The sequence below is a fragment of the Oryctolagus cuniculus genome, chromosome 4, assembly GCF_051225735.1.
Source record: "Oryctolagus cuniculus isolate XC-2025 breed Fujian yellow rabbit chromosome 4, ASM5122573v1, whole genome shotgun sequence".
In the NCBI taxonomy this organism is placed as follows: Eukaryota; Metazoa; Chordata; class Mammalia; order Lagomorpha; family Leporidae; genus Oryctolagus; species Oryctolagus cuniculus.
This window is the reverse complement of record NC_142870.1, coordinates 134534788-134560395: the sequence shown is the minus strand read 5'-3', so window position 1 is coordinate 134560395 and position 25608 is coordinate 134534788. Positions and strand designations below refer to the sequence as shown.

The 25608-nt window shown below is 37.6% G+C and overlaps 1 long non-coding RNA gene across 1 annotated transcript in view; it reads right to left on the bottom strand.

Annotated features, from left to right (window-relative positions):
- Positions 1–18371: 18371 nt before the first annotated feature.
- The window catches only part of LOC127482870 (uncharacterized), a 265120-nt gene continuing 257883 nt past the window's right edge, over positions 18372–25608 (bottom strand). Inside the window, exon 3 of the long non-coding RNA XR_011388174.2 lies at positions 18372–20083. This is a non-coding gene — a long non-coding RNA (uncharacterized LOC127482870). The remainder of the gene's footprint in view (positions 20084–25608) is intronic.

Genomic DNA, 25608 nt, shown 5'->3' with positions numbered 1-25608 from the left:
TTGTAAACTAGACTTACATGCTGTGCTGCTTGATGGATTTTTTGCATGAATAGTACTTGGTCTCCAACACTGAAAGAAATTACACACTATTGAAAAATAAAGATTAATTAAATTCCAAAGGCTGAATGTTATAATGTACTCTATGTTTTTGGAGTCAATCAGAAGTAGACAACTCAGCCTGGCAAACAGGAAGAAATTGAGAGAAGGGACTATATGCAGAGACAATTTCCTAAAGAAAATGCCATCTGCAGAATACACATGAGTTACACAACTGACAGAAAATGGAAACAGAAAATTCCAGGCAACATTTAGTAGATGACACAAGTCACAAACCCACTGTTCTTCCCTGATTTTACTTTTTTTTTTTTTTTTTTTTGGACAGGCAGAGTGGACAGTGAGAGAGAGAGAGAAACAGAGAGAAAGGTATTCCTTTACCATTGGTTCACCCTCCAATGCCCGCTGTGGTTGGCACACTGCGGCCGGCACACCGTGCTGATCTGAAGCCAGGAGCCAGGTGCCTCCTCCTGGTCTCCCATGGGGGTGCAGGGCCCAACCACTTGGGCCATCCACCACTGCCTTCCCGGGCCGCAGCAGAGAGCTGGACTGGAAGAGGGGCAACCAGGACAGAATCCGGCGCCCCGACCAGAACTAGAACCCAGTGTGCCAGCACCACAGGTGGAAGATTAGCCTAGTGAGCCGCGGCGCCGGCCTGATGTTACTTCTAAGTAGAATCCCAGTTTTGCTCAGACATCCTTCCCTCTCCCACACATCCTCTCAGTGGTCCCCTGGAAGAAGCAAACCTCATAGTCAGATTCAGTACTGGTCTTGGCTGGTTTAAGAAGATTTAATCAGCCAGGTCATTATTGACATTTGATGCTAAATAATTCTTTATTTGGAGGGGTAAGGAAAAGAGGCTGTCCTGTATGTTGTAAAATCTTTATCAGCACCCTTGGCCTCCACCCACTAGATGGCATTAACACACAAACTCCCACCCCCCAAACACATGAATACACAAACTGTGACAAACAAAAATATTTTCAGACATGGATTAATGTCTGATGTGGGGAAAAATCCCTTTTTCTTGAGGAATACTTGCCTTAGGATAATTCCAGAAATTCCAGAAGGATTATCTGACCAAATTCTGATTCTCTTCTTGTTTTGCACACCTTTGCATACTGATATAGTGTCTGGAGCTGATATAGTCATCTTGCTTCAGTGTGAAGAAAAATCTGATGACCAAAATTATAATAGAAAACTAGAAATAACTGGACTCCTTGATTACTTTATGAAGCAAATTCTGTTATGGGAGGCTGTCCTAAATGTCCTGATATTTAAAATATATATTATCTTAGACAGTTGTATTGGAGTGTCTACAAATTACAGTCCAGAGATTTTTAAATAATACAAGAGAAAGCTGGCATCTACAGAGTTCCAAGGTTGAGAGAGCAGGATACAACTAGGGTACTGCAAATAATTCAGTATGACTGGAGTATAATGTTGAAGTAGTGACACAAAGAAAGATGAAATATATGGCTGTGATTAAAGAAGAAAAAACTAAATGCATTAAGCACTCATTGAGAATTAGTGAAGATTTAAGCAAGGACAGAATTGGGTCTTTGAACACAGTTTTGAATACGGGTTGGGTACTGAATGCAGGAAAAGGAGAACAAGATTGAAGACAGAGCTGAGAGTTAGGAGGAAAGTACAGTATCCCGCATAAGAAGAGTTGGAAGTATCTTCAGTTCCGCTTTTAAAACATACTTTGCATATTAATTTGTCTTCATAACATTCAAAGTCAAAGACCAAGTCTTCCCTTTCTAGTTTTCTTGCAACATTCCTTGTAATTCCTGGCTTCCCATTTGAGAGATGTATCTTATTCATAGTTACCTAATACAACTCTAGTGAAAACTAACAAAGTCAGATCTACTCTTACACTTTCAAGTGAAACAGAAACCTGACTTTGATCCTTGTAAAGCTATGGAGAGCATAATAACTATAAAATCAAAACTTCCATGAAGCTAGAATAACACACATATGGGTCTCCTATCAATAGTGACTTATGCAGTGAATGAGCTCTGAGAAAAACAACAGGATACAAACCCTGAGTATGTTCTAGATGGCTGAACATGCTGAGGTTAATCTCCTAGTTAAGTGGGACATTTCCATAATCCATTTTAACTTAATTATAGAGTTATATGCAAAAATCTCTACATGATTGATAGAGAACTTCTTTCCACAAAGTTCAATTGTAACAAAAATTTGATTATGCAATGCTTTAAGCATTAATTAAATTTTTAATAGGAATATTAAAATTGTGTGTATTTATGGCATGCAACATGATGCTTTAAAATATGTATACACTATCAAATGGCTATACCAAATAATTAATATGTTTATGTGCATTCCCTCACATAGCTATTTTTTGCAGTGAGAATACATTATGTATTCTTTTAGTCATGTTCAAGTATACAGCATAATGTTATTAACTACAATCACCTTATTGGACAATAGATCTCTTGAATTTATGCCACCTATATGCTTCAAACAACATGTTCCTGGCCCCTCTTAATCCCTCAGCTCCTGGTAAGCACCTTTCTATTCTTTACTTCTACAATTTCCATTTTATTTGTATTTCACCTGTAAGTGAGATCATGCTGTATTTGTCCTTTGTGTCTTTTCTTATTTTATTCATATAGCATCCTCCAGTTTCATTCATTTCATCTTAATTGACAGCGTCTCCTTTTTCTTTTTAAAGGTGAATAGTAGCACATTGTGTGCATATACCACATTTCCTTTATCCATTAATCTACCTGTGGACACTTAGACTAGTTGTATGTTTTGCTATTGGAATTTAGGAATGCAGGTATCTCTTGGACCTAATGCTTTGAATTTCTGTGGATATATACCGAACAATGAGATTGCTGAATCATGGAAAACTTATTATTAGGTTTTTGAGGAATCACTATACATTTTGATGGCTGTACTAATATATATTTCTACCAACAATGTACAGGCATTCCTTTGTCTACACAGCCTTGAAAATGCTTACTTTTCATCTTTTTGAAAATAACCATTCTAGCAGGTATAAAGTGATATCTCATTTTGCTTTAAATTTGCACTTCCCTGATGCTTAGAGATATTAAACATTTTTATGTATATGTTGACCATTTATATTTCTTCTTTTAAAAAAAGTCTATTCTTGTTTTTACTCATTTTTAATAGAAGTATTTGTTTTCCTATTATTGAAATGCTTGTGTTTCTTATATATTTTAGGCACTAGCCAGTTTTTATTTTTTTTTTAACTTTTATTTAATGAATATAAATTTCCAAAGTACAGCTTATGGAGTACAATGGCTTCCACCCCCACAACTTCCCTCCCACCCACAACCCTCCCCTTTCCCACTCCCTCTCCCCTTCCATTCACATCAAGATTCATTTTCAATTCTCTTTATATACAGAAGATCAGTTTAGCATATATTAAGTAAAGATTTCAACAGTTTGCACCCACATAGAAACACAAAGTGAAAAATACTGTTTGAGTACTGGTTATAGCATTAAATCACAATGTACAGCACATTAAGGACAGAGATCCTACATGAGGAGTAAGTGCACAGTGACTCCTGTTGTTGACTTAACAAATTGACACTCTTGTTTATGGCATCAGTAATCACCCTAGGCTCTTGTCATGAGTTGCCAAGGCTATGGAAGCCTTTTGATTTCACCGACTCTGATCATATTTAGACAAGGTCATAGTCAAAGTGGAAGCTCTCTGCTCCCTTCAGAGAAAGGTACCTCCTTCTTTGATGACCTGTTCTTTCCATTGGGATCTCACTCGCAGAGATCTTTCATTTAGGTTTTTTGTTTGTTTGGTTGGTTTTTGGTTTTTGGTTTTTTTTGCCAGAGTGTCTTGGACATATGCAACCTAACTAGCCAGTTTTTTGATGTATGACTTGTAGCTATTTTCTCCCAGTCTATGAGTTGTATCTTTACCCTCTTGATTATTTCCTTCGCTTTGCAGAAGCTCTTAAGTTTCATGTAGTCTAGTTTCTCTATTTAAGCCTATATTTTTAGGCTCACCTCCAAAAAAAATTGTTTTCCAGACCAATGTCATGGAGTTTCTCCTTAAATTTTCTCCTTATAGCTTTATAGTTTCAGATCTTATATTTAAACCTTTAATTATTGTGAGTTTATATTGTTATATATTATGCAAAGAATGTCTAATTTCTGAAAATGGATGTAGAATTCTTCCAACACCATTTACAAAAGACAATGTTCTTTCCCTATTGTGTATTGTAATGTTAAAAAAAACCAGTTGATCATAAATGCATGGATTTGTTTCTGGGTTCTATATTCTATTCCAATAGGCTTTGCATCAGTTATTATTCCAGAACTATGTTCTTTTAGTTGTGATAACTTTGTAGGATAGTTTAAGTCAGGTAGTTTAATGCATCCAGCTTTGTTCGTTTTGCTCAAAATTCTTCAGGTCATTTGAGATCTTTGACAGTTCCAAGTATTTATTTGTATCTATTATAAACTAAGTTATTTTTTTTACTTTTTTTCAGGTAGTTCATGAAGATATCTTCTACTAACTATAAGATGGCTCTTTTAAGTATGGAAACACTACAGATTTTTGCATGTTAATTTTCTATCTTGTGACTTAAATGAATTCATTTATTACTTTACTTTTAACAAGGTTTTATTTGGTTTGTTTGGTGAATACTTCAGCATTTCCTATATATGTTATGACATTTATAAACAGAGGCAATTTGACTTCTTCCTTTATGATTTAGATGACTTTAATTATTTTTCTGACCTAATTTTTCTGGCTAGCACTTCCAGTATTATGTTGAACAAAGTGCTGAGAATTGGTAACCTTGTATTTTACTGATCTTAGAAGAAAAGCTTTCAACTTTTTAAAATGAATTAATTAAATAATTAGTTAATTAGAGAGAAAGTATTCCCATCTGCTGTTTCACTCCCCCAAAATTCCACAGAGCTGGGAACCAAGGTGAAAGAAAAAAACTGGGAACTCAATCTGGGTCTTTCACGTAGGCACCAATATAGGTAGCAGAGACCCAGTAACTTCAGCCATCAATTTCTGCTTCCCAGGGTGTGCATTAGCCAGAAGATGGAATACAGAGCCAGAACAGACTGTAATTCAGGCACTAAAATGTAGCATGCAGGCATCCCAATCACTATTTTTTTTAAAAACTTCCTTTTTTTTGTTTAAGAATTTATTATTTATTTGAGAGGTAGAGTTACAGACAGTGAGAGGGAGAGACAGAAAGGTCTTCCTTCCATTGGTTCACTCCCCAGATGGCCTCAATGGCCATAGCTGAGCCCATCTGAAGCCAGGAGCCAGATGCTTCCTCCTGGTCTCCCATGCGGGTACAGGGGCCCAAGCACCTGGGTAAACCTCCACTGCTCTCTCAGGCCACAGCAGAGAGCTGGATTGAAAGGGGAGCAGCCGGGACTAGAACAGCACCCATATGGGATGCCAGCACTGTAGGCAAGAGGATTAACCTACTGCGCCAGGGTGCTGCTGGCCCCTAAAGATTTACTTATTTATTGAAAGGTAAAGTTACAGAGAGACAGAGAGACAGAGAGACAGAGGGAGAGAGAAAGGGGTGTTCCACCTATTGGTTCACCGCTCAAATGATCACAACAGCTGGAGCTGGGTCAATCCGAAGCCAGGAGCAAGAAACTTCTTCCAGGTTTCCCATGTGGGTGCATGGACCCAAGGACTTGGTCCATCCTCTACTGTTTTCCCAGGCCATAGCAGAGAGGTGGATTGGAAGTAGAGCAGCAGGGACACAAATTGGCGCCCATATGGGATGCCAGTGCTGCAGGCAGCTTTACTCACTATACCACAACACTGGCCTCCCAACCAGCATCTTAACAACTAGGCCAGATGCCCACCCAACTTTTTAATATGAGGAATGATGTTAGCTATGGGCTTGCCATTTATGGCCTTTATGAAGTCAAGATACATTCCTTTAACATAAAGTTTGTTGAGAGTTTTGTTTGAAAAGATGTTCATGTTTTTCATGTATTTTCCTGAATCTTTTGAGATGTTTATATTTCCATTAATGTAGTTTATCACATTTACTGAGTTGTATATATGTTGAAATTGTTTTGCATTTATGGAATAAATCTCATTTAATCATGGTGAATGATCCTTGCAATGTACTGTTGAATTTTGTCAGTTAGTACTTTGTTGAGAAAGTGTGTGTGTGTGTGTGTGTTCATTAGAGATACTGACCTGTAATTTTCTTTTCTGGTAATATCCTCATCTAACTTTGGTATTAGGCTATTACTCAGTTACAAAATGAGTATGTAAATTTTCCCTCCACTTTAAAATTTGGGAGAGGTTGAGAAGGGTTGTTATTAATTTTTTACATATGTGGTAGAATTTAGCAGTTATCAGAACCTTGAATTTTTATTGATTTTTTTAAACCCTTAGCTAGACTAAGAACAAAAGAGAAGTCTCAAATAAATAAAATCAAAAATTAAAGGATAGTCATTACAGGTGATATCATAAAAACATAAACTAGTTAAAGACTAGTTTAGTATAGTATATATTAAAATATATATAGTATATATTAAAAATATATACTAAAGACTAGTATGCAACAACAAATTGGATAATTTAGAAGATTAGTTTAGTATAGTATATATTAAAATATATATAGTATATATATATATAGTATATATTAAAAATATATACTAAAGACTAGTATGCAACAACAAATTGGATAATCTAAAAGAAATGGATGGATTCTTAGACACATGCAACCTACCAAGACTGGATCAGTTATGAGTAAAGAGAATGAATCAGTAATAAAAGTCTCATGTCAAAGCAAAATCCAGTCTCCTAAATCATTATTGGTTTGTTCAGATTTCTTATTTCTTCCTGACCTTATATTGGTGGGTTGTATGTGTCTAGGAGTTCATTCATTTCTTCCAGACTATCCAATTTGTTGGTGTGCAATTGGTCACAGTAGTGTCTTATATTCCTTTGTGTTTCGTGGTATCAGTTACAATGACTCCCTATTTACTTCTGATTTTATTTATTTGGATCTTCTTTCTTTCATTTTTGGTCTAGCTAAAGTTTGTTGATTTTATCTTTTGAAAAAATAGCCCTTAGTTTCATTCATCTTTTCTATTGTTTTTCTGATCCCTGTTTCATTTATTTCTACTCTGATTTTTATCATATGCTTCCCTCTGCTAACTTTGGTCTGTTTGTTTTTATTTTTTATTGTGCTCTTAGAGGCCATACTATTTTTTACAGTAAATTCTATAGGTAAATTTGAACATATCACATTAGGCCATCTGAAATATACTATTTTTAATTTTTTACTGTCTAGTAACTTTTACATATATATTTGTGCAAGCACTGTCTTCAGATAAAATTCTCTCTAATATTCTCTCTTTAATAACATTGCTTTCTAAAAAATTATGAAAATCAGCTTAATATTTATCATGTTATGGGGAGTAGTATATCATACATGATCAAAAATATCTCCCTGAAAGATAAATACTTTGTTATAGGCTTTTGTTCTGGTTTTACTTTGGTTTTAAAATTGTTCCACCACTTTAGTCTTCTATAAAGTTATTACTGACTTGTCAATTATATTTATACTTAAAATGTTAATGCTGATACCATAGCTGTACTTTGTATTCATTTTTAGTTGTCCTATGAATAAGGTAACTGATATGTCCATGGCCATGCCTCATGGGATGGCTACAAAGTATGTCCATAAAGCTTTGGAGGTGGTTATGTAAGAGGGATATATCAGAAATGCCTTAAGCAATGTCTGATGTTCACATGTCTGTGCACTTTTATAAGGATTTTAACTTTCACTAATGAGCATGTGATGTGTGTGAGTAATGTCTCTAAATTCCTACATACCACAATGTAAGCAAGAATTAATTTGTGATCATAGGGGTTCAGAAAGCAAAGTACTTCTTAGATCATCTGTTACATCCTTTAAATAAGTTATGATTAGTTCTAAGTGATTTATTCCAGGATTTGTTTGAAGTTGAGGATTCTTCAACAAGGAGAATGTCAGCATTTTCCATAAAGCTGTTTAACTTTGGTGAAGTTACATTTATATTTGACCCAACCCAACTTATCAGTTCCAAAGATTTACAAGGGAAATCTGTGTTCCTTAATTTCATTTTTAAGAACTAAAGCTAACTTTTCCATTAGAAGATCTTAAACATTATTAATATAATATGAATGGTTCAAGCTAATTATTTGTCAAACAACTCATATATAGTTTTAAAATACTTCTCTATTTCTATATTAAACATCTTATCATCCAAAGATATTCATTGTAGCATTCTTTGTGAGGAAATAACCATTTTGATGTGGATACACTAAAACTAACTATAAATCAGGATTCCTCCTTCTCGCTTATTCAAAGACGCTCCCATCTTCAGCAAGCAATTCTATTTCTGGCAGTATATCCTAAGGAAATGATACAGAGGCAATGAGGAAATGATATATCAAACAGTTTCTCTTAAGAGAAATTTGGAAACCATCTAAATGCCTAGCAATGTGGGAATAGTTAATTACACTAGTTTTCCACTTTAAAAACCTTATGCAAGTTCTGCCAGTTCTACTCAATGCTAATAGCAAACCCAAGTATGTAGGAGGCACTCAGAATCTATCTGTCCAATGAATGAACGATTCATTTGTTAGTTTCATAATAAAGAATGCAGAAGTATTTTATACAAGGTGCAAAGTTTAGCAGAAAACCTAAGTATGGAAACATATCTATAATTCCTCTACTATGAAAAAATATGTGCACAGGTAGAAAAGAATAAAATATAAGTATCAAGATTTTCTTGGAACTTGTCTTGTGGTATAGCTTCACTTCCATTCTAGCTCCCTGCTAAGGTGCCTAGTAAAAGCAGTGGAAGATGACCCAAGTACTTGGTCCCCTACCACCATGTGGGAGACCCAGATGAAGCTCCTGGCTCCTGGCTTTGGCCTGGACCAACCTCCTAGCTATTGTGGTCATCTGGGGAGTAAACCAACATATGGAAGTTTCTCTCTCTCTCTCTCTCACCCCTCTCTCTATCTCTCTGTCTGTAACTGACTTCTAAATAAATATATAAATATTTTTAAAAAGGTTTCTTTACTTTCGACTTTTCTTTCATGTGTTTTTCTATAACTGAGCAAACAACACATGAGTGCATGAGTAGCTATGCCTAGTACCTGTCCTCATATTGACACATTCAGCTTGAGGGTTGGTTTACTCTTCTCTCCTCCAGCTACTACTACTATTTCGGTTGCCTACTATCTCGCTCACCTAACACTTCACCCATACTTCTTCCTTGTGCCTTTCCTCCTCCCTCATACTCACCTATTCTGCTTCTTCGAGCATTTGTAACAGAGAAAGCAAGTCATCTTTACAGAGCAGCTCTGGCTATTTCGGGCATAACACTCATGTGATAGCTATGGTTCCCAAGAAGTACAAATATATAAAAGTATAATGTTACCTATAACCTCATGACAATCCATATCCGATTTCTGAACACAAGACTATACTGAAAGTACCTGAGGCCAAAAGAAACAATTTTTAGCTTAAACATGTTATAGAGATAGAGTGGCAATGATTTACAGATTGAGACAAGCAAAAGCAAAAGTGATGAATAGAAATTTAAAAAGCCATCAATGAAGATTAAATGACCACATAAAATAGACAGTACATTTGGAGCAGAAGCAGGAAAGTAAGTATTTCATCTCTGGCAAATATTTATATGAAGAAAGCACTCACATTTTTCCACTCATCTACATGAGTTGTTCACTGGTGTTGAATATTATCCCAAAAACAATGTTTTTAAATTAGTCTATTGTCTTAAATCATACACAACTTACCCAAGCAATTACACATGATTTTTAGGAAGCTCGTGCCAAGTGGAGAGGGGCTAGAGGTAATCGTAAGGCTGTTACCAGATGAGGACAGGCTGTATTGAAGTGACTTCATTGCATTGTGCAATTGTAGCACTTCTTTACTTGGTGAGACTTTCAAAATGGAAGTATTATAAGAGTAGGGACCAGGTAGCCTCAGGACACAGCAGTTAGCCTGACATACACTGAATTTCACCAACCCACACACTCCTTAGAGAATAAAGTTAACCATTATTTTTCTAGATGACTTTAAGGGAAAATACTTCTAAGGATTTTAATATGGAATGCCATTGCATGTAATGACTGATCAAAATTTCATAAACATTAAAACTGGGGGGCAAAGATGTGCCTTAGAATTACACTATGGCGGCCGGCGCCACGGCTCACTAGGCTAATCCTCCGCCTAGCGGCGCTGGCACACCGGGTTCTAGTCCCGGTCAGGGCGCCGGATTCTGTCCTGGTTGCCCCTCTTCCAGGCCAGCTCTCTGCTGTGGCCAGGGAGTACAGTGGAGGATAGCCCAAGTACTTGGGCCCTACACCCCATGGGAGACCAGGATAAGTACCTGGCTCCTGCCATCAGATCAGCACGGTGCACCGGCCACAGCTGTACTGGAAGAGAAGCAACTGGGACAGCATCTGGTGCTCCGACCGGGACTAGAACCCAGTGTGCTGGCGCCGCATGCATAGGATTAGCCTATTGAGCAGCGGTGCCGGCCATGCACTAATCTTTTAATTCCATTTTTCCACATTGTTTTTGAAGCCCCCTTGTACAATGTCCTATAAATCCTCAAGGACTATTGGAATTATTCAAGTTTAGAGTTGAGAATTCTAGAGATAAAGTACCACAAACCATTATTAAATAAATAAAATTTAATCTTAAAGAATTTGGGTGACATGTACAAAGATCCAAATATGTTACATGTTGTGATAATCATAAGATGTCCAAGAAGACTAAAGCTATTAACCCCATCAGTTGGAATAATCCACATCAAAATGATACTTTTTTTAAAAAAAGATTTGTTTATTTATTTGAAAGTCAGAGTTACACAGAGAGAGGTGAAGCAGAAAGAGAGGTCTTCCATCCGATGGTACATTCTCCAACTGACCACAATGGCCAGAGCTGCACTGATCCAAAGCCAGGAGCCAGGAGCTTCCTTCAGGTCTCCCATGCGGGTGCAAGGTCCCAAGGACTTGGGCCACCCCCTACTGCTGTCCCACGCCATAGAAGAGAGCTGGATTGGAAGTGGAGCAGCTGGGTCTCAAATTGGCTGCCATTTGGGATGCCGGTGCTTCATGCCAGGATGTTAACCTGCTGCGCCACAGTGCTGGCCCCCAAAATGATACTTTAGGGATAAGCATTTTGTGTGATGATTAAGATATCACCTGGAATGCCTGCATCTCATATTGGAGTACCAGAGTTCAAGTCCAGTTTCTGCTCCTGGTTTCCTGCTACTGCAGATCCTGAGGGTTAGCAGGTGAAAGATCAAGTAACTTGTTCCCTGCCATCTGGCTTGAGTTCCTGGCTTCTGGTTCCAGGTTTTGACCCAACCAAGTCGCTAATGGTGCACCCATTTGAGAGTGAAACAGCAGGTTCTCTTTCTCTCTCTCTCTCTCTCTCTCTCTCTCTCTACACATACACACACACACACACACACACACACTATCTCTGCCTTTAAAATAAATCAATTAATTTTAATGATAATTGATATTAGGTATTAATCACCAAGACAAATCTATAGTATTCTATTAAATAATAGTCCTATGAATTCTTAACTTGATTCATTTATCTCTAATTCTACTTAACATATCACATTCTCCACAGACAGGCTGTTTGTAAAAATTTTTCTACAGACATGAAACACAATAGAATTAGATTGCTATTATTCTAGTAGTGATAATAATTATTAAATCAATTAAAATATATTTCTTTGAAATTCCTCCTTTGAAATATTTGTTAAGCTCAGCATCATCACTCTTGCTTATAGTCGATGCTTTAAAATTCAGTCTTTAACACAAATGACCTTGATTTATTATCATATTTAGTCTAATATGTTTATCTTAATTGCTTCCTCTGCTGACAACACTGACCATAGCTATAAACTAGCAGATGCCTTCACTAAGCAGTGATGAAAAGATTCTTGCCATGGGACGTTTTAGGCACAGCTGTGGGAAATGCAAGTTTCATTTAACTAAGTTCCCTGCGTCTGAAACCACAGATTCCATTGAGATGAGTCTGTGCCTTTTGGGTTTCCTTTGTGATATCATCTTCACACAGTTAGAAAAGAAATAGTAAACACTGGGGAATTCACTAGTTTCATCGGCCTTCTAGGACTTATTTGTCTCCATCTGTGGTTAATTCTACCTAAGAGAAAAAATTTTGCCTATAGGACCACTCTAAAATCATATGAGTCTTGTGAAAAAAATTCATGCTGCCAAAAGATTACTATCCCAGTGAAAAACGTTTGAAATGTTTGTCACAAATTATGTGGGGACAGGGGTTTGGCCTGGTCGTTAAGTTGCCAGTCAAGATGCCTGCATCTTACTCAGAGCTCCTGGCTTTGAATCACAGCTCCGCTCCTGATTCCAACTTGGTGCTAATGTGTGCCCTGGGACGTAGCAAGTGATGACTGAGTTACTGTGTCCCTCACACCCGTGTGGGAGATCTGGATTGAGTTCCTGGCTCCTGGCTTCACTTGGCTCAACCCCAACCATTGTAAGCATTTAGGGAATACATCAACAGACAGAAGGTGTCTCTCTCTCTCTCTCTCTCTCCCTCCCTTTCTCTCTCTTCTTCTCAACTAAACTAAAACTAAAAAAAAAAAAAAAAGATTTGTGAAAGAGGGAACACATCAAGTAATGAAGAGTAGTTAGGAGAACGTTTGGGTCCTTGGGATGATGGTGTGAGTGCTAGGATTTATCAAGTGGTGAAACTCTTCTCTCTCTTCTTTATGCCCCAAGATATGCCCTATCTTGAGGGATTTGCCCCACCCACTGCACTAAAGCATGTGGATCTGGATGGATTATCACCCTATTGGACACACCCTGGAGTTAGCTCTTCCATTCAATAAAGAAAATTGTAAGTCAGAAGTTGCACTGGTTTAACTCCCCCACAGACCTCAGAAAATATCCTCCTTAAAGACGAGACCACTTAGTTTGATTTCTTCTCCATCTCCATTTCCCTGCTGTCAGGGACCACCACAGGGCCTGAATTCTACTAAAGGCTTTGGTTTTGGAGACCACTGCATTGTCTGAATTCTGCTGAAGGCATGATTGGTCAGACTGCAAAGTTATGTCTATGCCAAAGGTCGTTTGGCATAATGCTGAGGCAGCTAAGGAAATGCTGTGGGCTCCTGGAAACAGCAAGTGGACGTTCACCCCAGTTAATAATTAGTCCCCTCAAGACCCCTCCACGTGTGATTGTTCTCTTAATCCCGGCTTCCAAGTAAACAAGTCCTTCCTGTAAACACTGAAACTCCCATTGTTCCCTGTTCACTGTTAAACACCTTCATCATGAAATCCTGTTTTCGCTAAACTGGACATTTTTTATGATTAATCAACCACAGCACCATTAATAATAAACACTTAGAGTAACCAGGCACCTGGGCCTCTGCCTCTGCCTCCACCTGTGGAAGTGGAAAGAGTATACCCTGGCTTCCCCACATTACAGTCTCCAGTCTGAGTACTCACTCTTTCCAGTTAACCTGAAACACCCTGCCCCCTTCTTTCCACTTTTCTCTCCTCCCACCTTCTCCTTACTGTTCAAAATCAACCAATCAGAAAGAGAAAGGCAGAGACAGTAAGAGAGAAAGGGGTGGAGGAAGGGAGGGAGGGAAGAAGGGAATATCATTATTCTTAGAATTATATCTAAGATCTATATTGAATCTGTTAAAATCCAAAAATAAAAAATCCTCTCTATTGCATGCATTTACTATGTACAGTGAGGATTTCTAACAAGAAATATACAACTTCCCTAAAAGAGGAAGGAATAGAGGAGAGAAAATTGGGTCGATGATTAGATTGTCTTTGGTTATCTGGAAAAGCTGAGATGCAAACTAAACATCCCTCCAGATTAATTACTATTACCTTCCCTTTTCCTTAATCAAATCTATTACTCTTTTATAATGTGTTTTTCTATAAAGATGACTTTCTTGCAAATGCTTTTCTCACCATAATATTATTAATTATTCACCAGTTCCCATGTATTAATTTCCAAAATATGATAATCTGCATTTTTTTCGTATGGTGGGAGGTAAGGACTTGATTTTTTTTTCTATATGATTAGATGGTAAACTCCATTTATCATTGGCAGTCTACCCACCACCATTGCTGTTTACACAGACTTTCACTCCCTAAATTATTCCAGCTAAACATCCATAGAATAAGATCCATTTTTCTGAGGCTGGCACTGTGGTATAGCAGGTAATGCCACTGCCTGCAGTGCAGGCATCCATATGAGCACCAGTTCGAGTCCCGACTGCTCCACTTTCGATTCTGCTACCTGTTAATGTGTCTGGGAAAGCAGCAGAATATGGCCCAAGTGCTTAGGTCTCTACACCCATGTGGGAGAACCAGAAGAAGTTCCTGCCTCCTGGCTTCAGATCGCCCCACTCTCCTGTTGCAGCCATTGGAAAGTGAGCCAGCTTATGGAAGATTTCTCTGTCTCTGTCTCTCAATATCTCCCTCTCTAATTCTGCCTTTAAAATAAATAAAAATTTTTAAAAACTGATTTTTCTGCCTACTAGATACCACTTTTCTTGCCACAGTGAGGATAATTACTTCCTCAATATTACTTCACTGATTTGTTATGAATCTAATATATGCCTGACATATTGGTAAGCAACAGTGAGAGATATAAGTCTTACAATTCGCAAACTTACAGTATATCTGGTCACACATAAAATATTATCTTTGAAGGACTTATTTATTAATTTGAATATCATAATTACAGAGACAGAGGAAGAGACAGGAGGAGAGAGAGAGAGAAAGAGAGAGAGAGAGAGAGAATCTTTCCTCTATTAGTTCACTCCTCAAATGGCTAAAATATCTGTAGCTAGGCCAGGCAGGAGCCAGGAGATACATCCGGTATCCCAAGTGGGTGGCAGGGACCCAAGGACTTAGGTCATCTTCCACTGCTTTACCCAAGCCATTGGTAGGGAGCTGGATTGGAAGTGCAGCAGCCAGGACAGGAACCACTACCCACATGGGATGCTGACATTGCAGGCAGTGGCTTTATTTGCTATACCACAATGCTTATCATTAAAATATTGTGTTTCAAGACAACATTGCCTGGATCTGAGCACATTAATATCTGTGATTACCTGCTCCTCCACCTATTCCCAACTCACACACACACACACACACAGAGCATCATTTGTGAGAATCACAGTCATCTCACCTTCCTTTCAAGAAGCTGTCAAAACCACGTATTAACAATGCTGATACAGACTAAATAGTATTCCTAATCACTCCCCCAAAAAATGTTCACTTTCTGATCCCCTATATGTATAAAATTGTTACTTTAAATGACAAAAATGATGTGATAGAATTGAGTCTAGACTATCTACACATCCAGAATGTAATCACAATAGTTCTTCAAGGAGAGACAAGGTCAGGGCCTGAGGGAAGACGATGTGACTTCAGAGACAGGAGTCAGAGTGATGTGAGAAAAGGACTAGGAGCCAATAAATGCAAGTGACATACAAAATTACTTAAAAGGCAAGGAAACGGATTCTCCACCAGAGCCTGCATAAAGAACACAGTTGTGTCAACCTATCCCAGGCATAAAAAACCTCTAGAATTGTAACACAGTACATTAAGACTATTTGAAGTCACCAAATGTTTGGTAATAGTACTAGCAGGAAACTAACATAGCCATGGATAAATCCGCACTCTCTAGTACAATATTCACAACTTTGCCCCAAATAATAACAATGCAGCTCTACAGACTAACCTCCACCTTGATCCATTCAAAGCATCAATGCTATCAGCACCAACTCCTTGCATTCCCCTGTCCCATCTTCTGTGACCTATCTTCAATTCTAGTCAGGACCATGTTCTTTTCAATGTAATTCATACCCATAACCTGCTTAAAGTCGATTTATTTCATTCCATCAATTTGAATATTTCCCATTAAAGTGGTTACCAAGCAGTACTTTAGCCTTTTAAACTCAATAGTGGAGTTTGTAATTATTTTTAAGTTATTTGAAGTATCCAGTCTGCTGCTCTACCAGATTATAACCTTCAAAGAAACAGGAAATATATGTGCATTGGGTTTTTAATCATCCTAGCAGGGCCTCCAAATTTCTCATATCATGCTGCACACAGAAAATAGTAGGATTATACAGCATATTGATAAATGTATGAAGTTCTTGGTTAGGTTTCTGACTGCCTCTGGACCTGCCCACAGGCCCTGTTATATCCTCAGAACAGGGAAGTTGGAAAAGTTTTCTAAATGTCTAGCACCATGTTGCTCATTTAATTGGGTTCCATACATGTTTGCTCACTCATCTTGTTAACCAGGAATTATAAAACTACTGGCATTTCTAAAACCAAACATATATAGCTCTCAGAAAAAGAAAAGTAATACCTTACACTATTGTAGAATCATGATTTAGAAAGTAATTTATGCACAGCTTCACTTGACTATCCCAATGTACCCTGTAAGGTAAGAAAGTAGGCATCATTATTGCTGTTTTGTAAATTAAGAAACTAAAACTTAAACAGGGAAATTACTTTCTAAAGCTATCAAATGGAAGAACATGGACTGAAAAATAGCAGTTTTAATTCCATATCAATTTTTCTTTTTCCCATGTGATTCCTTAAAGCCCCTGAAGCTAATATTGCTAAGACCCAAATTGAGAGGTAGATAAATTCATTCTTCATGTTTAAAATAGACACTTAAAATCCTGTATTCTAAAATCCACACCTTTTTATTTCTTAGATTTATTTGTTTTTTTTAATGAAAGATTAAATAGTACCAGAAATGGACAAAATTCTATGTTTCATCATGTTTATCACTTATGAGACAGACCCTAGTGGCCACACAGTATTAAACATAAAAGTTTTACGTTTTATAGGGGACTTGCTGAGGCAGCAAACCGCAGCCTCATTGGAGAAGTGCTACAAGGTATCTGAAGATGAGAGAATGGCTCAAATGGAGAAACCATATGCATTATGAAAAATGCTTGGGGGTCTGCACGGCTGGAGGATAAAAAAGACACACACCTAGCTGCCCTCGAGCAACAGGAACAGATACATTCTTTTATTCTTATATCATCTATTGAAGTCAGCAAGTTCCTCCAGGAGAAATCAATAAGACAGTTGCATACTAGAATGGACAGCAGTAAGCTATCTGTTATCCCCCCTTTTCAGACATAAGATGAAGACAAATGTAATGCATTCAAATCAGGAGGAGATAATATGGCAGCCTACCCTAAGCAATGGGCAAGCCTACTTAATAGCGGGATGATTCTAGGTGTCCTCAGGTTCCACACAAATGCAAAGGAAGAAAATCATTCATCTTGCTCTTTGTTAATTCTCTGCCTCCTAATGGCTGTTCCTTTAATAAGACCATTCCTTTAATTAATGAGTCTTCAGGAACCATGTTTATGGAAGGGAGGTTAGCTGTGTCTCAAGATGAGAAAGTTGGGGCTGGCGCTGTGGTGTAGCGGGTTAAGCCTCCACCTATAGTGCCGGCATTCCCATATGGGTGCCGGTTCTAGTCCCAACTGCTCCACTTCCAATCCAGATCCCTGCTGTGGCCTGGGAAAGCAGTGGAAGATGGCCCAAGTCCTTCAGCCTCTGCACCCACCTGGGAGACCTGGAGAAAGCTCCTGGCTCCTGACTTCGGATCGGCGCAGCTCCAGACGTTGCAGCCAATTGGGGAGTGAAATAGTGGGTGGAAGACCTTTCTCTCTCTCTCTGCCTCTCCTCTCTCTGTGTAACTCTTTCAAATAAATAAATCTTTAAAAAAATATAAAAATAAAAAAAGACGAGAAAGTTTCATTTTCAGAGTTCTCCTTTTGTTCACTCCATTGAGCTTGATTGAAGTGTTTTTCTTTATCTCCCCCATTTCATGCTAGTTTTTGTGAGTATTTGCTTTTAAAATGGAAATGGCTTGAGGAGCTATGAGAACATGGACAGCAACTTAGGACAGTCCAATTTAGGATACCTGGCCATACCTCTTACTAGCTGTGTGATTTGGGTACATTATTTAACTTCCTTTGAATCTCAGGATCCCATCTGTGATACAATACAATACACTATATAGTTCAATATATAATACATATTATACAGTACAGTATACAATACAGTAAATACTAGATACAATACAGTGTCTAGTGTCCTTCCATCCTCCTCAGTCAGACAAATTTCCTGTCTTAAATTATTTCAGAAAACATCCAGATCTCTATACATGTCCCAAACTATTGCATTATCTTAAGAGTTTAATGATGAAGACATTTTATTTTATGCCCAAAGGCTTAGTTGCTTTAATACACATATGTATATACACACGCACATTTATATACACATGCACATATGTATGTATATATTTAGTTAGCTGAGCAGTTTATTGGAGTCTCCTTTTTGAGAAAAATAATAATAATGTAAAAGACACTGATCAAAACAAAAAACTTGGGTTTAATTTCTAACAAAAGAAAATGAATTTTTGTATTTTCATTTATTAAATGCTAAAATGGAACTAAATAGGCATTGTGGTAATACTGCTATTAGGAAGCTATATCTAGAAATCAAGTCTAACACAACATGTATTTTTCATTTCCTAATCTTAAAGTACAATCATTAATCCTTAAAATAAGGCTTCAGAATTCAAAAATATGAGCAAAAATAATATCCCTCACTTATATAGGCTTTCTTATGAGCCAGACAGTGTATCTTATCTAATACTCACAACACTGCCATGAAACAATTACTATTATTACTGCTTTTCTACATTTGGGAAGAGATTACTCAATTTGCTGAGTGTCTTGCAGTTAGGCAATAGCAGAGTCCATGTCTAACTGCAAAACTCTAAGTTATCAAGCTCTACGGCTATAATTGTCTATCATCTCAAATACAAATACAAATTAAATTAAAGTGGATGGTCCATCATATAGCCAATAGGGAGAAAGCAGAGAATCAAACTCAAACTTTTATTCCAGTCTGTCCCACAACCTCTGAACTAAGGTCACAGTGAGGTCAGATGATCCCAGTTCTAACACCTCACAACACTATGAGCCTGGACAACTCACTCCAACTCTTGGAACTTTAGTGTTCTTATGAGATATTTGAAAAACTATCTCATTTTGCAGAGTTGAGGAAAGACTAAAGGTGAGCTGTTTAGAATATGGCACATTGGGGGCCAGCGCTGTGGTGTATTGGGTAAAGCTGCCTCCTGCAGTGATTGCATCCCATATAGGCACCGGTTCAAGTCCCAGCTGCTCTACTTCCGATCCAGCTCTCTGCTGTGGCCTGGGAAAGCAGTGGAAGATGGCCCAAGTGCTTGGGCCCCTGCACCCATGTGGGAGACCCAGGAGAAGCTCCTGGCTCCTGACTTCAGATTGGCTCAGCTCCGGCCATTGCAGCCATCTGGGGAGTGAACTAGCGGATGGAAAACTCTCTCTCTCTCTCTCTCTCTCTCTGCCTCTCTGTAACTCTGCTTTTTAAATAAATAAATAAAATCTAAAAAAAAGAATATGGCACATTGTGGGTGCTCAATAACCAATCATTTGTATTTGCTGACCTTAGCTCAAAAAATACTTGTGCTCTCAACTTACTTTTTATCTATTTGAATTCTAAAGAATATCAAATATTTGATATAGTATCATCATATTCACCAATCTTTTACTTTTTAATAAGACAAACATATTTATAAGTCTCTTTTTATGACATAATGTTAATGCTATTAATATTAGTATTATCTATTATCTATACTATGTTTAAGACATAATATTAATGTTTATGACTGTTATTCCAGGTTAATACTATAGGCAAGAAAATCTTTCAACATCATTTTTAAGAGACAGTATAATTCTTCTGGGGCGATCAACAAAGCTTCATACAGACATGCAGAGAGGAAAACGGTCTCATCCAGCTGGTAGGTGGATACCGCCATTGTGTTTCCTGCCATCACCAAGAACAGCAGCATCGCACTGAAGGGGACTACAGTGGGAGAAAAAACGACAAAGAAAACAACAAAAATGAGGAGCAAAGAGAGAAATCAATTTTTTAAAAAGCCATATGCTTATAATTAATAGCTGAAACCAGCTGATATGAGTACATGTTTTTAAATGTGGTGAAATTTCTTCTCAAGGCTTTTTAACTATTAAAGCGAATCTTCTGTGAGAGCCCCTGATGGATGAGATGAGGTGAACCTCACTAGATGTTCTCTACACATAGGGGGCTGAAACTTGAGTTAGTCTGTTACACCATTGAAAAAGTCCCAGAAATTCTCAAAAGAAATAATCTTGAATCTTCCCATTCCTCATTTCCCTTAATACCTACTAAAAAGCATAAGGCTGACTTGTAACGGTGGTCTGTCTCTGTGTGATTACACAAATTTACTACCCCATAGCAGATAATATCTATCCCTTAAAATATATAAAATATATATAATACATAAAATATCTATCATCCTAACAGTGTCACATAAAAATTTTTTAAATGACTAGAAATATATATTTTTTTAAATAATCAGTTTCCTTAAAAATCATGGCAAACCAACCAAAGATCAGTATGCTCTCCAGGATACTCATCCAGTAGATGAACATGTGGTCTTTTTCCCACAGCAAGAATACCTGGCATGTGAAAGTTATTTATATTAAAATCTTTGAGTGATTTTTTGTTTATTTTAGTATACTTGATATTGTACAATTATTTTCGGTAGGAGTTTCCTCAGGCTGCCATTAGAGGGCATGAAAGAATAATGTGCAGACCAATCTCTTAGAAGCCCTGAAATTAACCCTGAAGGAAAGAGCCACCATTTATTCTGGTTTTAAAAGAAGAATTTATATAAAACAAACTAATGGTAGAAATAATTCAACTGCAAGGAGTTTTGACAGAAATCGCCATCTGTAGAGAAATTAGAGTGTTGATAGTTCTTTCAGGTGTAAAAGACAGAAACAATTAACTTAAATTTCAATAAGCATTGTTTAATAATCTCAAAATCCTCATCCAGAGCAATCACTAGATTACATGGTAAAAAATTAAGAAAAAGAGGAAACAAGAATAAAAAAGAGAGACATAGTTCATGAGGATCAGAGAGGAAAAGAGAAGCACACATTGCAAGAAACAAAATCTCATTTTAATTTTGATGTGGGATATGTGGAGAAAAAGGACAAAAGAAAAAAAATCCTGAGTATATCTCTCTTTGAAAAGCAGCAGATCAATTTTGTGGCTTCAAAGTGTACCCCCACCTACAGCCTCTCTCTGGGTTTCTTACACAACTTGCTTCTTTCCTAGGGGCAATGACAACAAAACCTCAGTCAAAAAGAGAATAGATTCCAATCCCAACCACAGGAAAATAATCCAATCTTCCTATTCCTTACATCTCTGGATGTCTTAAAAGGTGATAAATATGTGAGATATTCTTAAATGCCAAACCTGAAGGTTATAAAACATATGGATCCATATCCATTTATGAATATAAATTTTCTCCTCAAATAAATGTTTATGAAGCCGATGTCAACCTAGCCAATGCATTCTTAAGTGGCAAGAAAAAATTTAAAGCTTATATTTCAGGTCAACATAAAACCCTCTCTTATGAAAGATCTGCTTTAGTAGCAATCAGTCTTACCTTTATTGAATTCTAGGATAAATTTATTATATCAATCCCGTTCTTTAATTTACAAAACAGTAAAATCCCAAGATCACCTTCAAACAGAAGGAACACAGCTTCAATATGTTTCTATCACACTATGAAGACTGTTAAGACTCCCTACAGAGCACTTTGACTTAAACCCTATAAATTTCCTGCTTAAAATTTCAAACAAGAGAAACCAGGGATACATATGAGTACATAAACCCACCTTTCAGTGGTGTTGTGTACTAGTCTGTATTGCTGAAGGGTATAAAAGAAGCCATAAAGGAATCGGAATTATACTGAACAGGATCTCAGATGCCACACTCTATTTGTAAACACAGACCGCTGGAAATTGCACAGAGACAGATGGGAAAATATTTCCAACGCTCTGGGATGGGAGGGAGGCACTTAGCAAGGCATCTATCCCATAGGACCCATCTGACTGACCAGGAAATGGATGCAACGAAGTTTAACGGCTATAAATGAATTACGGACCAAACAGACATGCTACGCACACAGCTCATTCCTTATTTTAAATGCTTTGATTCCATTTTTTTTTTCATTTCCTACTTCATTTATTATGTGGACAAAAATCACATAAAATTTTAAAAATCACAAAAAAAGTACAATTGATCCCTCATCCTACATCCCATGTCTTTAAGGACAGAAAGCTCATCCTAGATCCCATGTCTTTAAGGACAGAAAGCAGTAATAAGTAGCTGAGAGAAGTTGGGCATTTCCTTTATCCAGATTGGAAAAGAGTTGATTGTTTCATTTGATTATTCAGGTTCGGCCTTACCCATAAGACTGCAAACCCCTGTGTTCATTTTCTTGTCAAACTTGTTGTAATCAAGCACTAGCATTGTATTTTCACTAACCTCTCTCCCACTTGAAACTCTAAGTTATTTAATGGTAGAAAATGAATTCCAAGAACAAAAGCTGCTCCAGAAGTTGCTTGCTCCATGCTTGGTGTATTGACCTCAATGAGAAAAACCAAATAAAATATCTTCAGATCTATAATTTATATCTATATTTAGTTTTTCTATTTGATAAAATTCACTGAGTATCTATTGTGTGCCAGAAACTATACTGGGCCCTGAAAACATGACAATAAAGAAGATGAGTAAAAAGTTCTGTTGGGGCTGGTTCTGTGGCAGAGTGGGTAAAGCCACCACCTGCAGTGCCAGCATCCCATATGGGCACCAGGTCAAATCTCAGCTGCTCCACTTCCCATCCAGCTCTCTGGTGATGGCCTAGAAAAGCAGTAGAGAATGGTCCAAGTCGTCGGGCCCCTATACTTGCATGAGGGACCTGGAGGAAGCTCCAGGCTTCTGGCTTCAGATCGTCCTAGCTCCTGACATTGCAGCCATTTGGGGAGTGAACCAGCGGATGAAAGACCCTCCCCCCCTTTCTCACTCTGCCTCTCTGTAACTCTGCCTTTCAAATAAATAAATAAATCTTTTTTTAAAAAAAAAAGCTCCTTTCACTTTTAAAGCCAATCTTATGTGGGAAGAATGTCAATAAGAACAGCATCTAAAAATACGCAATAAAATTATGAAAATAGGATGAGAACTATTGTAGACATAAAAGGAAAGTAACACAGTAACAGTCAGGAGTTCCAATGTTCACAAAATACAAACTTCATTTTGATGAACATGAAAAAGAAAGATAATTAATATGCCCTAGAATCAGAGCGGTATGATGTGCTGCCTTGACACCTGAATTCAGCAGAGTCTAATGGCCTAACCTTAAGTTCCTCTCTATAATCTGCTCCTAAATGTACAGTCCCCTAGGCAAGCCACCCTTATTAAAAGGATCACAATGCAGTTCCTCTTTTAACCTGCCAGCCATGCAGAATTATTAAAACTAACCAATCACACCCTCCCACAGGAACCAAGGAACACCCCAGCCTCTTACCACCACAAAGCCTGCCTCCACTGCACCTGCTTGTTCACGTTGTTCCTAAATACAGCCCGCAGTGGGCATGCACAGTATCTGAAGTTCTCCTGCAGGCTGCGAGTACATGACTCACAAACTGTTGTCAGTTACACCTGTCCAGTGTTGAGCATGTTCTGCCTTCATAATAACCATGGTGGAAATATCTCCCTCATCAACAGAGAGAAGAGAAAGCAATTAAAACAAAGCATACTACATTTGCAGCCCAAAGTCACTGGTGAATTTTCATGGAGAAGATACTGGACTTGGACCCAGGAACTCCAGGGCAAATCTTTTCATCTCTCTGGAGCCTCACGAGCTTTCTGAATCGACAGAATGAAAATGGCCATTGTATTTACTTAGAAATTTATTTCACATAAAATAGTTCTCAGGCATATTTTAAGCAACACTCCAACCCTGTCCCAAAAAAATGCCTATCTTTCTTACACAATGCCTTTAGTGGTTCACAATATTGATTTTTTTAAACATTGCTTTTTAAAAAAGATTTATGTATTTATTTCTTTGAAAGACAGCAGTACAGAGAAAGTGGGATATATATATATATATGCACACACACACACATATACACACACACACACACACTTGGGGCAAGGGGAGAGAGAGAGAGAGATTTTCCATCTGCTGGTTCATTCTCCAAGTGGCCACAATGGTTGGGATTGGGCCAAGCGAAAGCCAGGAGCCAGGAGCTACATCCAGGTCTCACAAGTGGGTAACAGTGTCCAGGCACTTTCCTAGATACATTAGCAGGGTGCTGGATCAGAAGTAGAGCAGCCAGGACTCAAATCGGTGTTCAGATGAGATCCTGTGATGTGGGAAGCAGCTTAGTCTGCAGAACCACAATACTAGCTCCCAAAGTCTTTTTTCAATTCATTAATACCCACAACACTGAGGCACATATGTGACACGTTTTGTTCGCCAACTTCAAATGCTCTTTTTCTCTGTGAACCCTTGCCTTCTCCCAGGAGTAAACTCCTGAATGGACTTTGGCATATTGCTTTGCATCTCCAAGATCTTGTATAGACACAAATACTCAATTGATGCTTTTTTCAACAAATTCACGGAACAAATATTCTGCCTCTCTCCCTGTGTTTTGCTTATTCTGGAATGAAAGCCCTGGTGAGCAACAGTTTTGATTCTGCATCATCTCAAAGGTTAAATATAATAATAAAAGAATGACTCATAATGGAAACATTTAAGCAAATTCTAAAGTTTTGACATGTCAATTAAATATATTAAGGGTTAGTTTTTAGTGCTGTATTCTAGACTTTGAAGGTATTTGTAATTGAATAGAAAATTCAATTTATAAGCATGGTTAGCACAGCACATTCAGAGCCATAGTTTACTTTGTGTAGGCAGGTCCTCACCATCAAAGCTTCATTATTCCCTAGCATTAAAAGCATGAAGCTTTACAGCTTGGCCAGGAACAACTCAGCCCTACAGCAATGATCGACCCTTGAGACTTCTGATTGACTGGATGGATTAAACAGACTCCCTAAAATGCCTGCAATGCTATCAATTAAAAAAAAAAATCCTAGCAATGCTAGGTATACTCTCTATTATTCAAAATATTCCATACAACCTTTTGTTTAAAATTCATTCCAGAACATAAAATTCTAACCTCTCACTCAGATGCTATTCCTAAAGAAAGGTATATGAAACCATTTTAGATGCTATATAAATCTAAATATCTACAAAATACCTTTACTATGTCAGAAAAGCAACCAGATGTCCTGTGAGCATATTTTAGTTGATAAGCATAATGCTTTCTATATTTGAATCTTAATACTTTCCTTTTTTAAAAAAAGATTTCTTTATTTATTTGAAAGTCAGAGTTACACAGAGAGAGAAGGAGAGGCAGAAAGAGAGAAAGAGAGATCTTCCATCCGCTGGTTCACTCCCTAATTGGCTGCAACAGCTGAAGCTGTTACCA